This window comes from Oncorhynchus keta, chromosome 4 (genome assembly GCF_023373465.1).
Source record: "Oncorhynchus keta strain PuntledgeMale-10-30-2019 chromosome 4, Oket_V2, whole genome shotgun sequence".
Classification (NCBI taxonomy): Eukaryota; Metazoa; Chordata; class Actinopteri; order Salmoniformes; family Salmonidae; genus Oncorhynchus; species Oncorhynchus keta.
Window position 1 is genome coordinate 39,809,584 of NC_068424.1, and position 21,919 is coordinate 39,831,502.

At 43.0% G+C, this 21,919-nt stretch overlaps 1 protein-coding gene across 6 annotated transcripts in view; it reads left to right on the forward strand.

The window, feature by feature from the left end:
* The first annotated feature begins 1,950 nt into the window (after positions 1-1,950).
* Positions 1,951-21,919, forward strand: part of LOC118383018 (MAGUK p55 subfamily member 7-like) — a 268,329-nt gene continuing 248,360 nt past the window's right edge. For 3 of the 6 annotated variants that reach the window (XR_008112793.1, XM_052506919.1, XM_052506917.1), the window contains exon 1: positions 1,951-2,128. The gene's annotated coding sequence lies outside the window, so the exon portion shown is untranslated. The remainder of the gene's footprint in view (positions 2,129-21,919) is intronic. The other 3 variants (XM_052506888.1, XM_052506877.1, XM_052506910.1) reach the window with 1 other exon arrangement.

The following is a 21,919-nucleotide window of genomic DNA, read 5'->3' on the forward strand; positions in this document are numbered from 1 at the left end:
GAAGAACTTGACTGGCCTGCATAGAGCCCTCTCCTCAACCCCATCTAACACTTTTGGGATGAATTGGAATGCAGACTGCGAACCAGGCCTAACCGCCAAACATCAGTGCCCGACCTCACCAATGCTCTTCTGGCTGAATGGAAGCAAGTCTATGGAGCGAGATACCTGCCAAAAGGTTGAATTTACAGTCAAAAGTTTGGACACACCTACTCATTCCAGGGTTTTCTTAATTTTTACTATTTTCTACATTGTAGAGTAATAGTGAAGACATCAAAACTATGAAATAACACATATGGAATCATATAGTAACCAAAAAAGTGTGAAACAAAGCTAAATATATTTTCGATTTTAGATTCTTCAAAGTAGCCACCCTTTGCATTGACAGCTTTGCACACTCTTGGAATTCCCTCAACCAGCTTCACCTGGAATGCTTTCCCAACAGTCTTGAAGGAGTTCCCACATATGCAGAGCACTTGTTGGCTGCTTTTCCTTCACTTTTCCTTTCACATTTCCCAAGAAATCTCAATTGTGTTAAGGTCGGGTGATAGTTGAGGCCAGGCCATCTGATGCAGCACTCCATCACTCTCCTTCTTGGTCAAATGGCCCTTACACCAGCTGGAGGTGTGTTGGGTCATTGTCCTGTTGAAAAACAAATGATAGTCCCACTAAGCGCAAACCAGATGGGATGGCGTATCGCTGCAGAATGCTGTTTAAGTGTGCCTTGAATTCTAAATAAATCACAGACAGTGTCACCAGCAAGGCACCCCGAAACCATCACACCTCTTCATCCATGCTTCACAGTGGGAAACACACATGCGGAGATCACCAGATCACTTACTCTGCGTTTCACAAAGACACGGCAGTTGGAACCAGAAATCTGACCAAAGGACAGATTTCCACCGGTCTAATGTCCATTGCTCATGTTTATTGGCCCAAGCAAGTCTCTTCTTCTTACTAGTGGTTTATTTACAGCAATTCGACAATGAAGAGCTGATTCACACAGTCTCCTCTGAACAGTTGATGTTGAGATGCATCTGTTACTTGAATTCTGTGAAGCATTTATTTGGGCTGCAATTTTTGAGGCTGGCAACTCGAATTAACTTATCCTCTGCAGCAGAGGTAAATCTGTGTCTTCCTTTCCTGTGGCGGTCCTTATGATAACCAATTTCATCATAGCGCTTGATGGTTTTGCGACTGCATTTCTTGACATTTTCCGCATTGACTGACCTGCATGTCTTAAAGTAATGATGGACTGTTGATTTATCTGCTTATTTGAGCTGTTCTTGCCATAAATATGGACTTGGTCTTTTACCAAATAGGGCTATCTTCTGTATACCACCCCTACCTTATATCACAACACAACTGATTGGCTCAAACGCATTAAGGAAAGAAATTCCACAAATTAACTTAACAAAGCACACCTGTTATTTGAAATGCATTCCAGGTGATTACCTCATGAAGCTGGTTAAAAGAATGCCAAGAGTGTGCAAAGCTATCATCAAGGCAAAGGGTGGCTACTTTGAAGAATCTAAAATATATTTAGATTTGTTTAACATTTTTTTGTTGGTTACTACATGATTCCATATGTGTTATTTCATAGTTTAGATGTCTTCACTATTATTCTACAGTGTAGAAAAGAGTACAAATAAAGATAAACCATTGAATGAGTAGGTGTGTAAACTTTTGACTGGTACTGTCTGAATATTGTTTATATTTATAAAGCCTTTATAAATCGTTTTTACTATACCTTAATGTAAACATGGTGAATATCCAAATGATCTATTATTGCCATATTCTATAAATACATTTGAATTCTGTTCTTCTCTTTTTCAAATATGTTACAAGAGAGGACCTATGGAAATGTGCAGATCAACAACTGGCAATACCCAAAATGGGAATACCAGCCAATCAAATAAGAGATTAATTGAACGAGTTTGGGACTGGGCGTTTCTTTGTGAAATTCTCGTGTCCGCGTCAGAGAAAGTAAAAGGATGAGTTTGAGATATGTCTCCGTCTAGAATTGAAATATCTAGCTAGTAAGGCTGACTGCAAAGGAGTTTCTACCCCGAAGTGATCTGGCGAAGAGAAAACTGTGAGAGCAAATTTGCACTAATGCAACGAAGCTTGAGTGAGTAATATTGCGTTTGATGATAAACTGTTCCATGTTGCGTGGGAAACTAACTTGCCAGCTATTCTGTCCTCATGGCAACAGTTGGTTAATAAATTAAGTTGTTTTCTAAATCCGCTCACATCTCTTTAGCAAATTAACAAAATATATGTCAATAATAGCTGTACTTTCCCATATGCAAGGTTAGCTGTAGTGAGCTAGCACGGTTGCGAAGGAATACAGACCCCCTTCTTGAGCTCGAGCCAAGTGTTTTGACACGGAGCTTGTCACTGACAGCGCGAGGCAACTGGGTACATATTTGCAAACTAACCTCTTCTTATTTTGGGGGCTTTGCATTGTTTGGAATAAGGACATCAGCATCAGAAACTATACATGTTATGGTAGCTAGATCTTTTCTTTATTGACGTAATAGTGAAGCTAGCGAGCTAGCTCGGCTCTCTCTTAACTAAGCAACTTCAATTTTTAGCACGCGACGTTGATAATAAAATGACTAATGATTCAGATTCTACAGATTGCATTCACCATTTCTGTATTTTGCTCCTTTGTATCATTGCTAGATTATGTCAAATGTTTATTGGTTTTGTCTCTGGCGTAGTAAGTACTGTAGCTAGGATGATGTCACCTGTAGCCGCTCTGGGTGACAGGTGTTTGAAATGTAAACACATCAGTATTTGCACACATTTAATTTAAAAAAAAAACATGATCTTTTATATTTTTTAAATTTTACCTTTATTTAACTAGGCAAGTCAGTTAAGAACATATTCTTATTTTCAATTACGGCCTAGTGGGTTAACTGCCTTGTTCAGGGGCAGAACGACAGATTTTTATCTTGTCAGCTCGGGATTCGGTTACAAATCCAACGCTCTAACCACTAGGCTACCTGCCGCCCGTAAATAGTAGTAGTATTTAGATCAAACAAAAAAGTGATTGTTTGTACAGTATCGGGATTATAGGTAACACTTTATAGCTCTCATACCTGTGTAATAACACTGTAATAGCATTGTTACATCATATTTTAGTCAGGTGACAGACAGGGTGAGTGTGTGTGGTCTGAGGTCTTAAGGGCCAAGGGTCATAGGCTACTGATGCTGATCTTCTTGCACATGTACAATCAAATAGTGGGTGAACAAACCCCCAGGCCCAGCCTGTGGTTTGTGGTCTGCTGCAGGGGGTGGAGACTAGGCCAAACCAGGGGATGCTGGCAGGGCTGTGGTCTGACTGCGGCTGCTCAGATCACCTTTCCTGTCTTCACCATATGGCTTGGAAGCTATAAAGCCTAGTCCTATTGATATGGTGTCCCCTTCCAGTATATTTCCTACTGGATCACAGAGACTCTAAGAGTGCTTCACCCTTGGCTCATCTCAACTTCTTGGTTTTAACACTGCCAACTGAAATGCACCCAGCTCTATACCTGTGTGTAGTATTATCACTGTACTGACTACTGTTACATAGGTAGTACTGTAGTAATTGCATTCTAATTGCACAGTAAGAAAGTAGGGCAGCTTTTGTTATTGGAATAAAGTACTAGGCCTAAGCGACTGTACTTGCTGATTGAGACAACATTTCCTGCTGAGCTGTTGAGTAACCTAAAGCCAGGTTATGAATTTCTGCGGGTTTCCATATTTCAGGAGGAGAAGTGGAATATCTGTCTAAGTCAAATCAAAGTTTATTTGTCACGTGCGCTGAATACAACAGGTGTAGTAGACCTTACAGTGAAATGCATACTTACAGGCTCTAACCAATAGTGCGAAAAAAGGTGTGTGTGTGTGTGTGTGTGTGTGTGTGTGTGTGTGTGTGTGTGTGTGTGTGTGTGTGTGTGTGTGTGTGTGGGTAAGTAAAGAAAAAAAAAACAGTAGCAAGGCTATATACAGTAGAGGTCGACCGATTATGATTTTTCAACGCCGATACCGATTATTGGAGGACCAAAAAAGCCGCTACCGATTAATCGGCCAATTTTTAAAATATGTTTTATTTGGGATAATGACAATTACAACAATACTGAATTAACACTTATTTTAACTTAATATAAAACAAATAAAAGCAATTTAGTCTCAAATAAATAATGAAACATGTTCAATTTGGTTTAAATACCGGTAATGCAAAAACAAAGTGTTGGAGAAGAAAGTAATATGTGCCATGTAAAATAGCTAATAGCTAATTTAAGTTCCTTCCTTGCTCAGTGTATGAGCAAGTTGGTGGTTCCTTTTAACATGAGACTTCAATATTCCAAGGTAAGAGGTTTTAGGTTGTAGTTAATATAGTATTTATAGGACTATTTCTCTCTATACCATTTGTATTTCATATACCTTTGACTATTGGATGTTCTTTATTTCTTTATTTATATTTTTTTCCCACCTTTTATTTAACCAGGTAGGCAAGTTGAGAACAAGTTCTCATTTACAATTGCGACCTGACCAAGATAAAGCAAAGCATTTCGACACAAACAACGACACAGTTACACATGGAGTGAAACAAACATACAGTCAATAATACAGTATAAACAAGTCTATATACGATGTGAGCAAATGAGGTGAGATAAGGGAGGTAAAGGCAAAAAAAAGGCCATGATGGCAAAGTAAATACAAAATAGCAAGTAAAACACTGGAATGGTAGATTTGCAGTGGAAGAATGTGCAAAGTAGAAATAAAAATAATGGGGTGCAAAGGAGCTAAATAAATAAATAAATGCATTAATTAATTAATTAAATACAGTAGGGAAAGAGGTAGTTGTTTGGGCTAAATTATAGGTGGGCTATGTACAGGTGCAGTAATCTTTGAGCTGCTCTGCCAGTTGGTGCTTAAAGCTAGTGAGGGAGATAAGTGTTTCCAGTTTCAGAGATTTTTGTAGTTCGTTCCAGTCATTGGCAGCAGAGAACTGGAAGGAGAGGCGGCCAAAGAAAGAATTGGTTTTAGGGGTGACTAGAGAGATATACCTGCTGGAGCGTGTGCTACAGGTGGGAGATGTTATGGTGACCAGCGAGCTGAGATAAGGGGGGACTTTACGTAGCAGGGTCTTGTAGATGACATGGAGCCAGTGGGTTTGGCGACGAGTATGAAGCGAGGGCCAGCCAACGAGAGCGTACAGGTCGCAATGGTGGGTAGCATATGGGGCTTTGGTGACAAAACGGATTGCACTGTGATAGACTGCATCCAATTTGTTGAGTAGGGTATTGGAGGCTATTTTGTAAATGACATCGCCGAAGTCGAGGATTGGTAGGATGGTCAGTTTTACAAGGGTATGTTTGGCAGCATGAGTGAAGGATGCTTTGTTGCGAAAAAGGAAGCCAATTCTAGATTTAACTTTGGATTGGAGATGTTTGATATGGGTCTGGAAGGAGAGTTTACAGTCTAACCAGACACCTAAGTATTTGTAGTTGTCCACGTATTCTAAGTCAGAGCCGTCCAGAGTAGTGATGTTGGGCAGGTGAAGGTAGCGATCGGTTGAAGAGCATGCATTTAGTTTTACTTGTATTTAAGAGCAATTGGAGTCCACGGAAGGAGAGTTGTATGGCATTGAAGCTTGCCTGGAGGGTTGTTAACACAGTGTCCAAACAAGGGCCAGAAGTATACAGAATGGTGTCGTCTGCGTAGAGGTGGATCAGAGAAGAGAGTCGGTCCAATAATTGAACCCTGTGGTACCCCCATAGAGACTGCCAGAGGTCCGGACAGCAGACCCTTCGATTTGACACACTGAACTCTATCAGAGAAGTAGTTGGTGAACCAGGCGAGACAATCTTTTGAGAAACCAAGGCTGTCGAGTCTGCCGATGAGGATGTGGTGATTGACAGAGTCGAAAGCCTTGGCCAGATCAATGAATACGGCTGCACAGTAATGTTTCTTATCGATGGCGGTTAAGATATCGTTTAGGACCTTGAGCGTGGCTGAGGTGCACCCATGACCAGCTCTGAAACCAGATTGCATAGCAGAGAAGGTATGGTGAGATTCGAAATGGTCGGTAATCTGTTTGTTGACTTGGCTTTCGAAGACCTTAGAAAGGCATGGTAGGATAGATATAGGTCTGTAGCAGTTTGGGTCAAGAGTGTCCCCCCCTTTGAAGAGGGGGATGACTTCAGCTGGGAGAAGGAGAAATGGGGAAGGCTTGTGCGAGTTGCTGTGTGGGGTGAAGTGCTGTTGACCGGGGTAGGAGTAGCTAGGTGGAAAGGCACTATAGTATTGCCAGTGTAACAGTATAGCTTCCGTCCCCCTCCTCGCCCCTACCTGGGCTCGAACCAGGAACACATCGTCAACAGCCACACTCGACGCATCGTTACCCATCGCTCCACAAAAGCCGCGGCCCTTGCAGCGCAAGGGGAATAACTACTCCAAATCTAAAAGCGAGTGACGTTTGAAACAGTATTAGCGCACACCCAGCTAACTAGCTAGCCATTTCACATTGGTTACACCAGCCATTAGGCTGATAGGCTTGAAGTCATAAACAGCGCTGTGCTTGCGAAGAGCTGCTAGCAAAACGCACGAAAGTGCTGTTTGAATGAATGAATACGGGCCTGCTGCTGCTCAGTAAGACTGCTCTATCAAATCAGACTTAATTATAACATAATAACACGCAGAAATACGAGCCTTTGTTCATTAATATGATCAAATCCAGAATCTATCATTTCGAAAACAAAACGTTTATTATTTCAGTGAAATACGGAACCGTTCTAATTTTATCTAACGGGTGGCATCCCTAAGTCTAAACATTCTTGTTACATTGCACAACCTTCAATGTATGTCATAATTACGTAAAATTCTGGCAAATTAGTTTGCAATGAGCCAGGCAGCCCAAACTGTTGCATATACCCTGACTCTGCATGCAATGAACGCAAGAGAAATGACACAATTTCACCTGGTTAATATTGCCTGCTAAACTGGATTACTAGTTATAACTAGTGATTATGATTGATTGTTTTTTATAAGATAAGTTTAATGCTAGCTAGCAATTTACCTTTGCTTCTACTGCATTCATGTAACAGGCAGGCTACCCGAGGAGTGCAATGGTTAGAGCGTTGGACTAGTTAACTGTGCGGTTGCAAGATTGGAACCCCTGAGCTGACAAGATGAAAATCTGTCGTTCTGCCCCTAAACAAGGCAGTTAACCCACAGTTCCTAGGCAGTCATTGAAAATAAGAATGTGTTCTTAACTGACTTGCTTAGTTAAATAAAAGGTATTACAAAAAATATATATATATTTTTTAATTAGAAATTGGCGCCCCAAAATATAGATTTCCGATTGTTATGAAAACTTGAAATCGGTCAACCTCTAATATACAGACACCGGTTAGTCAGGCTTATTGAGGTAGTATGTACATGTAGGTATGGTTAAAGCGACTATGCATATATGATGAACAGAAAGTAGCAGCAGTGTAAAAAGAAGGGTTGGCGGGTGGTGGGACACAATGCAAATAGCCCGGTTAGCCAATTTGCGGAAGCACTGGTTGGTCGGCTTAATTGAGGTAGTATGTACATGACTGTATAGTTAAAGTGACTATGCATATATCATAAACAGAGAATAGCAGCAGCGTAAAAGAGGGGTGGGGGGGAACACAATGCAAATAGTCCGGGTAACCATTTGGTTACCTGTTCAAGAGTCATATGGCTTGGGGGTAAAAACTGTCGAGAAGCCTTTTTGTCCTAGACTTGGCACTCCGGTACCGCTTGCCATGCGGTAGTAGAGAGAACAGTCTATGACTGGGGTGACAGGGGTCTTTGACAATTTTTAGGGCCTTCCTCTGACACCGCCTGGTGTAGAGGTCCTGGATGGCAGGCAGCTTTGCTCCAGTGATGTACTGGGCCGTACCCACTACCCTCTGAAGTGCCTTGGGGTCGGAGGCCGAGCAATTGCCGTACCAGGCAGTGATGCAACCGGTCAGGATGCTCTTGATGTTTCAGGTGTAGAACCTTTTGAGGATCTCAGGACCCATGCCAAATCTTTTTAGTTTCCTGAGGGGGAATAGGCTTTGTCGTGCCCTCTTCACGACTGTCTTGGTGTGTTTGGACAATTCTAGTTTGTTGTTGATGTGGACACCAAGGAACTTGAAGTTCTCATCCTGCTCCACTACAGCCTCGCCGATGAGAATCGGGGCGTGCTCGGTGCTCTTTTTCCTATTGTCCATAATCATCTCCTTAGTCTTGGTTACGTTGAGGGATAGGTTGTTATTCTGGCACCACCCGGCCAGGTCTCTGACCTCCTCCCTATAGGCTGTCTCGTCGTTGTCGGTGATCAGGCCTACCACTGTTGTGTCATCTACAAACTTAATGATGGTGTTGGAGTCGTGCCTGGCCATGCAGTCGTGGGTGAACAGGGAGTACAGGAGGGGACTGAGCATGCACCCCAGGGGAGCTCCAGTGTTGAGGATCAGCGTGGCAGATGTGTTGCTACCTACCCTCACCACCTGGGGGCGGCCCGTCAGGAAGTCCAGGATCCAGTTGCAGTGGGAGGTGTCCCAGGTTCTTTAGCTTAGTGATGAGCTTTGAGGGTACTATGGTGTTGAACGCTGAGCTGTAGTCAATGAATAGCATTCTCACATAGGTGTTCCTTTTGTCCAGGTGGGAAAGGGCAGTGTGGAGTGCAATAGAGATTGCATCATCTGTAGAGCTACGCTTATTAAGAATTTGAAAGACTCTACTGTAGGCTAGGTCTCTAGGAAATGAGGCATGCCTATCAGGAACAAGCCTTACATGCTAACCACACCGCTCGTGATGCAAAATAAATGTACACATACATGTTATTCAGTCATTGCACCCACACTGCTCGCGTGCCTCAGCGAGCGCCTGTTTGGCTAGGCGCTAAAATAGAAATGGGTTCTATTTTTGATGCTCAATGCGCTGCAAGTCTGGCCTCTCCCATCTCTTCAATGGTCTTTAGGAGCATATACCCACGTGGGTGATTGAAAGATGAACTGACGTCCACACTCCGGTCTGTTGCAGTAATGTATCATAAAGTTGGTTGCCAACCGCCATTTAAAGTCCAAAGAAGTAAAACAGAAGCCTGAGGAAGGAGGAGATGACAAAATGGTAAACCAAATTCCTTTCTCATCTGTGGTATAATTGTTGGGTTAGAGGACCTTGTGCATTTCAGGTAAAATCACAACCCAATGTTTATATCCCAGGACAAATTAGCTAGCAACAGCAAGCGAGCATTGCTAAATTGCCTTAAATGTTTCATGCTTTTCGACCTGTCCCCAAATTAATATAATTGGTTCAGAGTTTGTTTTGATATTTCGACCTGTGTCCTGATTATGTCTGGTGTAGGGGTACAAAATTAATATTCGCGCGATGGTGCACACAGGGGTCCGGTTTGATCACCATGTTAGGCTTACTTATTTCTACGCCTCAATTCAAAATGCTTGTGATGGTAAAAACTCAGGTCAATACAATAAGTGGATGCCTTCTACATGCAGAAATGCAGGCTGTTCAGTTCTAAACTCCCATATGTAGAAAAAGGCAAGCAAGGAAATGTGAGAGATGGTTGTAAAAAGGTCCTGGCCTCTGTCTGTAACCACTACTGCCTCATCAGCATTGCTTCTGACTCACTGTTTATTTTGTTTTTGTCTTTAAAAAACAAAACAACTTTTTTGTAGTAGTTTACCCCAATTTAAATTGTACCCCTTTTTCTCCCCAATTTCATGGTGTCCAATTGTTGTAGTAGCTTGTCTCATCGCTACAACTCCCGTACGGGCTCGGGAGAGATGAAGGTTGAAAGTCATGCGTCCTCCGATACACAACCCAACCAAGCCGCACTGCTTCTTGGATCACCACCTCAAGCTGAACCTCGGCAAGACGGAGCTGCTCTTCCTCCCGGGGAAGGACTGCCCGTTCCATGATCTCGCCATCACGGTTGACAACTCCATTGTGTCCTCCTCCCAGAGCGCTAAGAACCTTGGTGTGATCCTGGACAACACCCTGCACCATCAAGGCGGTGGCCCGTTCCTGTAGGTTCATGCTCTACAACATCCGCAGAGTTGCCTCACACAGGAAGCGCGCAGGTCCTAATCCAGGCACTTGTCATCTCCCGTCTGGATTACTGCAACTCGCCTGGGCTCCCTGCCTGTGCCATTAAACCCCTACAACTCATCCAGAACGCCGCAGCCCGTCTGGTGTTCTTCCCAAGTTCTCTCACGTCACCCCGCTCCTCCGCTCTCTCCACTGGCTTCCAGTGAGATCCGCTAAGACCATGGTGCTTGCCAACGGATGTGAGGGAACCCCTCAGTACCTCCAGGCTCTGATCAGGCCCTACACCCAAACAAGGGCACTGCGTTCATCCACCTCTGGCCTGCTCGCCTCCCTACCACTGAGGAAGTACAGTTCCCGCTCAGCCCAGTCAAAACTGTGCGCTGCTCTGGCCCCCAATGGTGGAACAAACTCCCTCACGACGCCAGGACAGCGGAGTCAATCACCACCTTCCGGAGACACCTGGAAACCCCACCTCTTTAAGGAATACCTAGGATCACGGATGCACTATTGTAAAGTGGCTGTTCCACTGGATGTCATAAGGTGAATGCACCAATTTGTAAGTCGACAGAGCCTGGCGCGAACCCAGGGACTCTGAACTGGCACAGCTGGCGCTGTACTCTGGCCCCCCAATAAACCTCACCTGACGCCAGGACAGCGGAGTCAATCCCGCTTCACCTTCAAACGTAAGCGGCCACTATTGTAAAGTGGCTGTTCCACTGGATGTCATAAGGTGAATGCACCAATTTGTAAGTCGCTTAACCACTCCAACCCGCGCCACCCGGAGGAAACACCGGCACCTGGCAACCTTTAAGTCTTGTCTCCCTATCGCGCTGCAACTCCCCAATGGGCTTGGGAGTAGCGGCGAACCCGGGAGGCCCCAATTTAAGTCTTGTCTCATCGCTGCAACTCCCCAATGGGCTTGGGAGAGGCGAAGATCGAGTCCTTCAAACCGCGCTTCTTTACCTTAGCCTTAACCCGGAAGACAGTTGCACCAATGTGTTGGAGGAAACACTGTTCTACTGACTACCAGAGTCAGCCTGCAGGCGCCCGGTCCGACACAAGGAGTTGCTAGAGCACGATGAGCCAAGTAAAGCCCCCCTGGTCAAACCCTCCCCGAACCCGTACGAAGCTGGGCCAATTGTGCACGGCCCTATGGGACCCCCGGTCGCGGCCAGTTGTGACACTGCGTGGAATCGAACCCAGGTCTGTAGTGACGCTGCGACACTCAGGAGGCCCCTGACTCATATTCTGCATGCCAAATGGCACCCTATTCCCTTTGATGAGAGCCCATAGGGGCCTGGGTCCCACTATATATAACGAATAGGGTGCCATTTGGGATGCAGACACTCACCGCAAAGTAATAGATGACAGGCAGCATGTCCTTTGGCTTATATACAGTAACATAGGGGCAGGGAGGGATGCGCAATATGACTGCTGAGTGATGACCTATTTAGGTGAATGGTTGATTGTGCATTCTGCTGCACGAATGTCCAGATGTTCCCATGTTTTATTGCTTATCTCTCTCCAGGAATGCATAGTGATGTGGAAGTACCTGTACGATGTGTCACAAATTGCGTCTTTGGGGGAACAAGAGAAGTTTAGGCATCAATGTGTTGTGATATGGACATTAGGGTTGGGCGATATTAAGATGGTATCAGATATAGAAGGTTGACAGCCATCGTCGATGGTGACAGACGTGATGTGACAGACGTGATGTCGCAGTGCGAAGTCGGTGCAAAACGTATTCATCCTGATGATGTGACAGGAAGTCTGCCAGGATGTTCTCTTTACCAGGCCCAGGACAGTGAACTTGAAGGGCTGTAAGGAAAGGTACCACCTGGTAATCCTCTATAATACAGTATGTGTCTCTCATCTGATGGAGCCATTGCAAGGCCCGGTGATCCATCTCCAGCACAAACTCCTTCCCTATGAGGTAGAGGTGTAACAGTATATGTATTTGTACCGAACCATTCGGTACAGGGACCTTGATTCAGTGCGCACTGTGAACTCCAATGAATACAGAAAAATAAATACAAAAAACACTAGGCCTTCAGCCTATGCCTACACTGCATTGTATGGCTCAAGTAAATCGGAGCTAAGAAAATACATTTCAGGCTATTCCGTTAAAACTACAGCCTATTCGAATGTTGTAATCAAAATTAAAATCTTAATTGTTGTATTTCAAACTGTACTTTTGTAAGGCGCAGCCGGCAACTAGTTCTGTACGATGGCGAGTGCTGGGGTTGATAAATCTGCAGTTTGGGAACATTTTACTTCCTGGTAGATTACAAAGTCGACAGACAGAGAAAGTATGTCACCACTGCTCAACCAGAATAGCCTATTCAGCTGCCAATACCTCAAACATGTTGACACATTTACGCCGACATCACTCCAGTACCACCGGAGCAAGAAACACATAAAAACAACAACACAACTTCGTCTCCCTTCTGCATTCAAGCAGCCTATCGCAGCTGATTCAGACCGGGGCAAAGAAATTACAAGAGCGATAGACTATGTTTATATATGAGCCCATTCTCGGTGGTTGAGAAGCATAGGGGGTTTCAGCACCTCGTGAAAGTGCTCGAGCAACGGTACGAACTTCGCCCTCTCGCACCCATTTCAGAAAACAGGTGGTACTCGCTTTAAACTAAGCAAGCTAAAGCCAAAGTTGTCAATGAATTGGCCAACCCTATGTCACGCTCACTACAGATGGATGGACCTCCGGGGCTACAGAGAGCTACTAAACAGTGACAGCCCATCCATCACATTACCCCAGAGTGGGACATGAGAAGTGCTACAGTGTGCATGTTTTTTTCCTTGAAAGAAAACATTACAGCATAGGATTATACAATGTTGAGACATGTTTACATATTGATTTCACACGCATATTGCACTTTATTTTAGTATTGTTGTTGATGAGTAATTGTGTCTTTTAATTAAAAAAACACTGTTAGTATTCCTGATAGTGCTCTCATCAGGCTTTATAAAAAAAAAAGTCCTTTAGAAACATGTCAAACGATGTATGGTATCAGTCGTGATGTTTTTAACATAAAACATCAATAATGCTCCAACCGGAGAATTCCTTTGTCTTCAGAAAAAGTACTAGAACGCGAGGTAACTTTGTCGGGAGCGCGCGTCATGAGACCAAGGCACTCTGCCAGACCACTGACTCAAAGAGGTCTCATGAGCCCCTCCTTTATAGTAGAATCCTCATTCAAGTTTCAAAAGACGGTTGACATCTAGTGGAAGCCGTAGGAAGTGCAAACTCATCCATATCTCAATGTGTATTTGGTAGGCCAAGCTTTGAAAAACTACAAACCTCAGATGTCCCACTTCCTGGTTGGATTTTTCTCAGGTTTTCGCCTGCCAAATGAGTTCTGTTATACTCACAGACATCATTCAAACAGTTTTAGAAACTTCAGAGTGGTTTCTATCCAATACGAATATACATATATTAGCATCTGGGACAGAGTAGGAGGCAGTTCACTCTGGGCACGCTATTCATCCAAAAGTGAAAATGCTGCCCCCTATCCCAAAAAGGTTAACTTGGGTCAAACGCCTCGGGTAGTGTTCCTTAAACTTCTTAGGGCTGAAATCCCGTCAACGGGATCGATATGGCAACAGCCAGTGAAAGTGCAGAGCGCCAAATTCAAAACAGAAATCTCATAATTAAAATTAAAATGTAAGTATCTTATACAATTTTAAAAGGTAATTTTGTTGTTAATCCCACACATTGTCCTGAGTCAAATAGGCTTTACAGCGAATGCACCACAAACGATTGTTAGGTCAGAGCCAAACCACAGATAAACACAACCATTTTTCCAGCCAAAGAGAGGAGTCACAAAAAGCACAAATAGAGATAAAATGAATCACTAACATTTGATGATCTTCATCAGATGACACTCATAGGACTTCATGTTACACAATATATGTATGTTTTGTTCAATAAAGTTCATATTTATATCTCAGTATACATTGGGCGCGTTATGTTCAGTAGTTCCAAAAACATCCGGTGATATTACAGAGAGCCACATCAATTTACAGAAATACTCCTCAGAAATGTTGGTAAAAATTCAAGTGTTATACATGGAATTAAATATATACTTCTCCTTAATGCAACTGCTGTGTCAGATTTCAAATAACATTACGGAAAAAGCAAACCATGCTATAATCTGAGAACAGCGCTCAGAGAACAAATACATATATCCGCCATGTTGGAGTCAACAGAAGTCAGAAATAACATTATAAATATTTCCTTACCTTTGATGATTTTGATCAGAATGCACTCCCAGGAATCCCAGGTCCACAATAAATGTTTCATTTGTTCGATAATGTCCACCATTTTTGTCCAAATAGCTACTTTTGCTAGCGTGTTTGGTAAACAAATCAAAACTCACAAAGCGCTTTCATTAGTTGCAGATGAAATGTCAAAAAGTTCCGTTACAGCCCGTAGAAACATGTCAAACGATGTATGGAATCAATCTTTAGGATGTTTTTAACATAAATCTTCAATAATGTTCCAACCGGAGAATTCCTTTGTCTTCAGAAAAGCAAAGGAACGGGAGATACCTCTCATGTGAAATCTGCGTGACCAGCGCGTGACTGCTGCCAGACCTCTGACTCAATCTGCTCTCATTCGGCCCCACTTCACAGTAGAAGCCTCAAATAAGTTTCTAAAGACGGTTGACATCTAGTGGAATCCTTAGGAAGTGCAAGATGACCAATATCCCACTGTATAGGGGCTGAGTTGAAAATCGACCAACCTCAGATTTCCCACTTCCTGGTTGGATTTTGTCTCATGTTTTTGCCTGCCATATGAGTTCTGTTATATTCACAATCATTCAAACAGTGTTTTCTATCCAATACTAATAATAATATGCATATATTAGCACCTGGGACTGAGGAGCTGGCAGTTTACTCTGGGCACCTTTTCATCCAAGCTACTCAATACTGCCCCTGCAGCCATAAGATGTTTTTAAGCTTCCCACAATATATTGGGTGCATTTTTGCCCATTCCTCCTGACAGATCTGGTGTAACTGAGTCAGGTTTGTAGGCCTCTTTTGCTCGCACACACTTTTTCAGTTCTGCCCACAAATGTTCTACAGGATTGAGGTCAGGGCTTTGTTATGGCCACTCCAATACCTTGACTTTGTTGTCCATTTGGAAGATCCATTTGCGACCAAGCTTTAACTTACTGACTGATGTCTTGAGATATTGCTTCAATATATCCACATACTTTTCCTTGCTCATGATGCCATCTATTTTGTGAAGTGCACCAGTCCCTCCTGCAGCAAAGCACCCCCACAACGTGAGGCTGCCAACCCCTTGCTTCACGGTTGGGACGGTGTTCTTCTGCTTGCAAACCTCCCCCCTTTTCCTCCTAACATAACAATGGTCATTATGACCAAACAATTCTATTTTTGTTTTATCAGACCAGAGGACATTTCTCTAAAATCTTTGTCTCCCATGTGCATTTGCAAACCGTAGTCTGGCTATTTTATGGCAGTTTTGGAGCAGTGGCTTCTTCCTTGCTGAGCAGCCTCTCAGGTTATGTCGATATAGGACTCGTTTTACTGTATATATAAATAGTTTTGAACCTGTTTCTTCCAGCATCTTCACATGGTCCTTTGCTGTTGTTTTGGGATTGATTTGCACGTTTTGTACCAAAGTATGTACATCTCTAGGAGACAGAACGCGTCTCCATCCTGAGCGGTATGATGGCTGCATGGTCCCATGGTGTTTATACTTGTATACTATTGTTTGTACAGGTGAACGTGGTACCTTCAAGCGTTTGGAAATTGCTCCCAAGGTTGAACCAAACTTTTTTTTCTGAGGGTGAAATTTGGCTGATTGGCTGATTTATTTTGATTTTCCCATGATGTCAAGCAAAGAGGCACTGGGTTTGATCAAGGATGATCAATGGAAATGGGATGCACCTGAGCTCAATTTCGAGACTTAATACCAAAGGGTCTGAATATTATTATTATTATTTTTTTTAAACAAATGAGCAAATATTTATCTAATCCCATGTTCGCTTTGTCATTATGGGGTATTGTGTGTGGAGTTATGAGGACATGTTTTCCATTTTAAAATAAGGCTGTAATGTAACAAAATGTGGAAGAAGGAAGGGGTCTGAATTCTTGTATTGTATGTGATGACCCTAGCCCATGATCTTGCACTTTCCTTGTGGATACAGAATGGATTTTGATGACTAGCAAGAAGGATGAACAAAAACACTGAAGAAAGGGGTTTGGTATGTTGTCAGACTGTGCCTTTGTGAGGGAGGGCATCCGGTCAGGGCTGGGTGTGTGGGTGGGTTTTGCCGGTCTTTGGCTGTGTCTCATAGGGCTCTGTTCAAAATTAGTGCACAATATAGTGAATAGGGTGCCATTTGAACGCAACCTTCCAACCCCTCCCTCAGGTCAGAATACTGCTGACAGTGGTGGAGGGTTTACTCTGTCCTCCCCTTCTTTCTCTCCTCCCTCCGCTGCTTCGTTGGCTCCTTTCATGACTGCGGTGGGTTTGGTACTTGGATGTGCTGTTGGAGCAGCAGAAGTAGCAGCAGTGGTTTTCATGGCAGGTAAATCACTTTAGCCTATTCATTGAATGAAATACCAGTCAATGTAGCGCGAGAACTTCTGATACAGCTGTTTGTTGCTGCTGGAGTGAAAAATGCTTTAATAAGCCCAATCATTGTGCGACAGTTCTAAAGGCAATTGCAGTTACTATTTTTAATTCTCAACTGGTAATTGAAGCGTGTTTAGGCAACTAGGCAGTCTTCAGCGCGTCACACACCACTTTGCAATGAGCTGGAGGCAGTATGCATTTTGAAAAAATATACTTGAACGTTTTACTACGTATTCTGAGGTCTTTTTTTTAATACGACAAAAAGTACAGGTTAGCCTACTCTGCTGACACTGACAAACAGATCAATAAAAACTGAAGGTACAACATTCATCTGTACAAACCATTGTAGGCAAGTATAAACACCATGGGACCACGCTGCCGCCATACCGCTCAGAAAGGAAACACGCTCTGTCTCCTGGAGATGAACGTACTTTGGTGCGAAAAGTGCAAATCAATCCCAGAACAACAGCAAAGGACCCTATGAAGATGTTGGAGGAAACCGGTACAAAAGTATCTATATCCACAGTAAAATTAGTCCTATATCGACAAGCTGAGAGGCCACTCAGCAAGGAAGAAGGCACTGCTCCAAAACCGCCATAAAAAAAAGCCAGACTACAGTTTGCAACTGCACATGGGGACAAAGATTGTACTTTTTGGAGGAATGTCCTCTGGTCTGATGGAACAAAAATAGAACTGTTTGACCAGAATGACCATTGTTATGTTTGGAGCAAAAAGAGGAAGGCTTGCAAACCTGACTCAGTTACATCAGCTCTGTCAGGAGGAATGGGCCAAAATTCACCCAACTTATTGTGCGAAGCTTGTGGAAGGCTTTCCGAAACGTTTGACCCAAGTTAATGGACGTTTATGGACCAGGAAAATTTCCAAATGACAGTTTGACCTGTTTTAAGTCAATTAAAAGCTGTGAAAAGGACCTAACATTTATTTTAGTTCGTCTTGGATGCATATTTTATGTGGTTGAAAATGAAATACTGTCAGCTTTTACAATGCATTTGGAATGTATATTCAGACCCCTTTTTTCAAAATGTTATGTTACTAAAATGGATTAAATCAAAAAATGTTCCTCATCAATCTGCGCACAATACCACGTAATGACAAAGTGAAAACATGTTGATAAAATGTTTGCAAATATATTAAAAATAAATAACCAAAATACCTAATTTACATACATTTTCAGACTCTTTACTATGAGACTCAAAATTGAGCTCAGTTGCATCCTGTTTCCATTGATCATCCCTGAGATGTTTCTACAACTTGGAATCCGTCTGTGGACCAATAATCCCATGGTCACTCTGACAGAGCTCCAGAGTACCTCTGTGGAGATGGGAGAACCTTCCAGAAGGACAACCATCTTTGCAGCACTCCATCGATCAGGCCTTTATTGTAGTGGCCAGATGGAAGCCACTCCTCAGTAAAAGGCACATGACAGCCCGTTTGTAGTTTGCCAATAGGACTTTCAGACCATGACAAACAATATTCTCTTGTCTGAGGAAACCAAGGATGATCTCTTTGGCCTTGAATGCCAAGTGTCACTTCTAGAGGAAACCTGGCACCATCCCTATGAAACCTGGCACCATCCCTATGAAACATAGTATTTGCAGCATCATGCTGTGTGGATGTTTTTCAGCGGCATGGATTGGGAGACTAGTCTGGATCGAGTGAAAGTTGAACGGAGCAAAGTACAGAGAGAGCCTTGATGAAAATCTGCTCCAGAATGTTCAGGACCTCAAACTGGGGCGACCGTTCACCTTCCAACAGGACAACAACCATGAGCACACAGCCAAGACAATGCAGGAGTGGCTTCGGGACAAGTCTCAATGTCCTCGAGTCGCCAGAGCCCGGACTTAAACCCGATCGAACATCGCTTGCGAGACCTGTAAATAGCTGTACAACGACACTTCTCATCCAACCTGACAGAGCTTGAGAGGATCTGCAGAGAAGAATGGGAGAAACTCCCCAAATACAGGTGTGCCAAGCTTGTAGTGTCAGTACTGAGTAAGGGTCTGAATTATTTAGAAAATGTTCTAGAAACGTGTTTTCAATTTGACATTTCTCAGGGACATCAGTTTGATGAGGGAAGATATGTAGATTGAAAACTATTTAATCAATTTTATAATGAAGCTGTATGCAACAAAATGTGTAAAAAGTCAAGGGGTCTGAATACTTTCCGAATGCACTGTATATCGCTGAAAGACATTGCACGTTTAGGCTACACAACAGGTCAAGATGCTGAAAGAAAGATATATGTCTCAACTCCTGTTTCCGACACGAAAGTAAAATTTGGTCTATTATTTTACTGTGAGGCACACTTAATTCTGCAGGAGTTAATATTTTAATCGGCCTACATTCAATGTCCAGACTTCAGTTGCTATTGGGTTGCTCCACTCTAAACAAAATCTGGTATCCTTACAGTGCCATTTGATAAATGCAAAGAGACATCACAAAACACCAAAAAGTGTTATGAATGACATTTGGTGATTTTTATCATTTATTAGGCCTTCATTTGTCTTGTAACCTTAATTAATGCATATACTGCTCTCCTGTGTGTCTTTGTCTCAGCCACTCATCTCTGCCTTGGCAAACTTTCAGTGTTATTTTTGAACCACACCGCATTTTGGAGTCTATTTGCTCATCTTTCATGTGACTGACATGCTGTAATGATAAATAGTGTAATAGCCTACAGTTTTGGGAATCTAAGTTTTAATTATTATAATAGGCTCCGGAACAATCCGGCTTACTTTCACCCCTGTGATTTTCACAGCAAATGATTTCATCGATTTTTATTTTATTTGATTTATTATTCAAATTTTTTTTTTCTACCTCTAGATTCCACCTTCTAGTTTCCTGGGTTATCGTTTGCATCCCGAATGGCACCCGTTTCCCTATATAGTACACTACCTTTGACCAGTGCCTTATGTACAATTTGGGACGTAGGCATTGGACTTGGGTGTAAAACAATGCTGCTCTTTCTCACTCCCTTTTCTGAAACCGTACATTCAGACCGCTGGTCAGTAATCTAATTGACCATTGGTGGCCTCTGGCCCACTAGCCGAGAAAGAGGGAGAAATAGGGAGGAATAGAGAGAGCTAGAAAGAGAATGAGGGTGAGGGAGAGAAAAGGAGGAAGAAAGCAAGGGAGCTTGAACTTTCCATTGACCAGTGGCCCTGCAGTGAACAGAACAGAGCTGTATTGTGTGTCTGGGTCTCAGTAGAACACAGCTGTGGTTCTCTTTAGCTGTGGTTCTGTACTGTTCAAAAGCATATGAGCCTCAGGCCACATTGGTCAGCCACAAGGTCGCCCGGCCAGGCTGGAGGATACAGCACTTGTACAGGGATAGAGCCATAGAAATATAATTCATTGATCATTTATTACATGGGTTTCTATTTTTGTGAGTAAAGCTCTACTAACAGAAAGGGTATGTCAAATGGAGAGAAGAGGGCATGAACCACCGCCATCTCTGAGACCCAAACTCAACGGCCTGCATTGGAGAAATAAGGTAACAAGCCACTTCCTCTCTCGCCACTTCTGAGAATCGTGCATGGGATATGATAGGATGTGAATCATGGTTCAGTTTCGTGAGCAGTAGAGCTATTTCGTTGTAAATGAGCACATTCACTTTCACAGGGAACAATTGTGGCAAAAGTATTATGGTAGCAGAAAGGTTTGTGTGGGATACAATTCTCCTACATGTCAGAGACACAACCAGAGTATTGGCAACCCACATCACCAGCCACTCTAATGCTGTGTGCTCTATGGGCCCTGGCCAAAGTAGTGCACTATAAAGGGAATGGGTTCCAGTTGGGATGCTGTCACAGTATCTAGATACTGTAGCTTGTTTCTGGATGAAGACTTTGCACTTCACCCAATCTACAGACCGTTGGGCCAGTAAACGAAAGGTTGCTGGTTTGAATCCCCAAACCAACTAGGTGAAAAATCTGTCAATATGCCGTTGAGCAAGGCACTCAAACCTAATTGCTCCTATAAGTCGCTCTGGATAAGTGTGTCTACTAAAATGACCAAAAGAATGTGTGTGTGCGTGTCACCCTCTGATGAGTAGGCTTCAATCTGGTTTGAATAGATGCTGGCAGGCTGCTGTCCTGCTTAGTTCAATCCACAGTCATATTTTCAGAGGAGGTGTGTGGGTGTTTCCCTCTCTCAGATAAGCAGGCCTTCCAATAACATTGACCTGATACGTCTGCTTCGAGTAGAATTTCCCTGAATAAAGGCTGCTGGTGCTCTCCTTCCTATTAATTTAAAGAACCACTTGGTATTTAAAGACCCACTTGTCTTACCCTAATCAGCCTTGCAGGATGGTTTTAATGATATAGTGGATGAGTTCAGGTCTAGGGCTTTATAGGTAATCACCCCATTAGGCTAAATTAAGACATCTTTCTTTGTCTGTGTGTTGGACAGACTGGAGCTGGCAGTAAGTCTCTGGAAGTGAGTGAGTCCCCAACCTCTGGGTTATATCTTCAGCTCCGGCCCCTTTGTTTATCTTGTTTTCTAAGAAACTTGAATTAGCCTGGGTCCTTTAGTAATCACACTATTAGGCCTACTACAAAGGTATAAGAGCATTGTTACCCAACTGTGCCATGTTGCCAGTTTACTGCAGGGCTCAACATTAACATTTGTCTGCTTGTCTGGGACAGGAAAATAAAATTGTCGGGCAAGCAGAATATAGATTCAATTGGAAAAAATGAAAAAAATCACATTATCAAACAATTACCCTGATCAGAAATTGGTTAAGAGTGTCCTTTGCATGTGATGTTTTGCGCACCGTTCTCACAATTTCTGCAGCGCACATCGGAGTAGAATTGTATTGCATTGACTGGCACAAGTGGTCTTTTTCAATCACCAGGGGCCGGTTGCACCATCTGACATTGCTTTATCAAGATTAATCCCCACGCTTGTCTCAAAGCTGCACGATGGCGCTGTCCCAATCAAAATGGTGCTGAAATGATCTTCTATTCCACATGAGGCTATCCCTTTAATTTATAAAAGTTTGAGTGACTTTAGGAGTTTCAGAAAGCAATAATTTGATACAGGACCTTCAGAAAGTATTCGTACCTCTTGGCTGATTCCACATTCATTTTGTGTTGCGTTACATCCTGAATTTCTCTCACCCCTCTACACACAATATCCCATAATGACAAATTGTGGTCAATTTATTTTGGTTGAAAATGAGGTACAGAA